A 3,058-nucleotide genomic window follows, 5' to 3' on the forward strand; every position below is an offset into this window, starting at 1 on the left:
ATTGTTACTGACTCTTTTTGATAGAAGACAAGTTGATTAACGAGGTCGCATTTAGTGTAATTATATTTCAAAGTGTCTTCCGAATTGGGTCAATTTTCCTAATGTAATGAGAAAAAGCTATGCTTATAGGCTTATCTGAAACGTTAATTATTAAATCAAATTATGTAAATCATGACATGATTAAATATTCCATTACTGTTGCTGCTTTTACTATTGCAAAGCCACTTCAGAAAAAATCTTTCAAATAAGTTCTAAAATAAACAGCAGAAGTTTCACCTTCATAAAGTTAACAAACTACCAATAAAACTATGAAGGGTACTGAAAATCAATTTAAAAAGTACTGAAAGTAAAAATAGATGGTAAAACATAGTTTACTAAAAATTCTATAAATGAAACATTGTTCATCAATCAATCAAGCATCTGTTTACTACAAGCCAATGAACATAATTATTGGTTCATCATCAAGTGGATAAACTTAAAAGCTATCTTAGTATTTTCTATCTTTACATGTTTTTTTCATGTTATCTCGGTTTTTGTTTGGTTCGATTTCCTTCAATAATCTTCATTGTTAAACGAAAATCGCTTTAAACATTTTATTTCTTGGGATTTCGGATAATTTCATTACATATTTATTTCGAATAGTATTATTACCGTATCAAAAATTGCCTTATCTGCTAGACTAGTGTTTAGTATAATGGATCATCGAGCTTGTTGTATAAAAATGAGTCCGCCTTAATTTACTGTCCCCTGCTTCGGGTGACTTTGGTGCCGCTGTGCTCCACTGTCCCCGTCTCTTTTATTTGCGGATTTAGGAACAAATTAAAAAGGCACACTTTCCCAGAATCGCTACAGTCAGTGTCTTAGACCGTGGGTATTTGAACATCTGCGCCCTTCAAGGGCCCATGGCCGGCACGAAGTAGTTCCGGGGGTGTTCCATTGGACCACCGCCGGGTAGACAATAGGCCCGATTCGGTGTGGTCGCCGTTTTCCAGTTTTGGGGCTCGTTTTGGTTCGCTTTCGTTGCGCTTCTACCACCCAAAAGCCTAAACTCTTTACCCACCGTGGCCTCGTGGCCCCGGCAGTCTGGCGCATATTAATCAACCCGGCGTGCGTAGGAAAGGAAACGGAAAAGCTCCGAGTCATTGCCGACACTTCGGTCCCGGTCGGCCCAGGGATCGGAGAGCTTCCATTGGTCCGCGGGCGGCGGGACTGGGCGCGACTGAGGAGTCGGCAAGCAGTCGGAGAGCGTCAGTGCTATCTTGCGTTTCGCCTCCCACCGTCCCAACTTCGTCAGCCGTCCGCCGGGCAGTCAGCACTTTCACCAGCAACCAGGACGGGGAAACGGCTACGGAGCCCGGTCCGGGTGAGGAGCCTCGACGCCTGAGTTACATAAAGAATAATACAATAATATGGCTAATGTAGGCAGACTCGATGTCGCCTTTCAAGATCAGCAGAATCTACTCGACCGACCCTCTCTCTCTCTCTCACTCTAACTGTCTAGCGGTGGTCGGCTAGGTCCCCCCTGCCCCGAACATGCTTTCTTCACGCCAATCTTCACGGCAACGGCAGCCACTCGGTTCACTCGTGGGCTGCGTGGTCGGTGTCCTTGCGATGACTTCTCACGGGCTGCCCGCGGTCTCGGTTCTCGATCAAATGTAGATGAGTTGGCACCCTTCAATCGTTCGGCCCTGCGCTATCGGCGGGGATGCTCACGATACGGAATTGGAAACGAATCCGACGATAGTGTGTCACGATAGTGTCGGAAGCTGCGATGGGCAACAATGGCCCCAGCGGCCTAGGGTCGCCATCGGGCCATCGCGATTAAATGCCCCACCATTTGATGTCTACACGTGGCCGATGATGATAACGATGATGTGGAGGTCCGTGGCCACGTCAGCATGTTTCCGGTACGGCCGACGGTTGCTGTCACGGGAAGGAAGTTCATCGAACTGCTTTGAGCAGTTTTGGGATGTTACTAATCGTTGCGATTATTAGTAGTTCAACGATTGAAATATTTAATTTTAACTTACGGAGGACGCGGTGCCCAATTTTCCCGGACACTACCGGGGCAGGGTGGTGTCAGTTTTTCTGTGCCATTCCCAATCGGCAAGTAACGGGTCCGGCTGCTTGTCAGAAGCTCGTCCAAGTACCAGATGGCAGTGACTCGGCACGGTCGGGCAAGATGCCACGTGGCACGTGGCGCAGTCCCCAGAAAAGAAGAAAGATTAAAAGACAAACAGAGGCAGAAAAAGAATCGTCGCACCCATTTCGCCAGCAACAGCAGTTTTGCATGTTGTAATGCTAATCCTTACCGATTGCCGGGCGGGTTTTGCGAACGTTCCGCTGCGGGGGTAACGCCCAAGGCGGGGAACCGCTCCTTGCCAGAGCCGACGGGGCCCCTAGAAGGAGGTGCTGCTATTGGGGGCGGCTTGTCTTCGGCTTCGTTACATAGTGTCGCGACTGATAAATGGCACTTTCGGGAGCCGCCCGTTGAAGGAGATTGGGTTGAGCACTCTCCGTGCAGTGCCACTGAAAGGCTGCACCCCGACGCCGAGGACACTCGGTGCGTCTAGTGCGACACACCCGCACACGCGCCCGAGGACTGCAGCCCGGGTGGATTGTCCGGGGGCGGAGGGTCTCCTTTTGGGTCCGGTCCCACCAAAAATATGCAAACTTTATTCATTTGTTCGTGCGGAGGACATGTGTGCCGCCAGGCGGCCCTGTGTCACGGTTTGGGTTCGATTTTTTTTTGGTGCAGTTTGGCAGTTTGCAGCGTTCTGGCTAAATGGCCAAACGGGTCGAAAGCGGGGCGAATCGGTGCCGTAGTAATGTTATTCTTTAGCAAAAAGCGTCTGAAGGGTCTTCGGTGTGCAAAATGTGCCCTGAACTGTGGACCCCAGGAAATCAGAAAAAGAAAATTAGGGCTTCAATACAAAGCTAAGCGTTTGGCAGTTATTTATTTATCTTACTGCTACAGAGTTGGACGGGTTAACACGCCGAACTAAAAATTATGAAACTTGCAAATAGAAGCTGGAAAATAGAATTTCCCAATAGAAAA

This window comes from Anopheles bellator, chromosome 2, assembly GCF_943735745.2.
Source record: "Anopheles bellator chromosome 2, idAnoBellAS_SP24_06.2, whole genome shotgun sequence".
Taxonomy (NCBI): Eukaryota; Metazoa; Arthropoda; class Insecta; order Diptera; family Culicidae; genus Anopheles; species Anopheles bellator.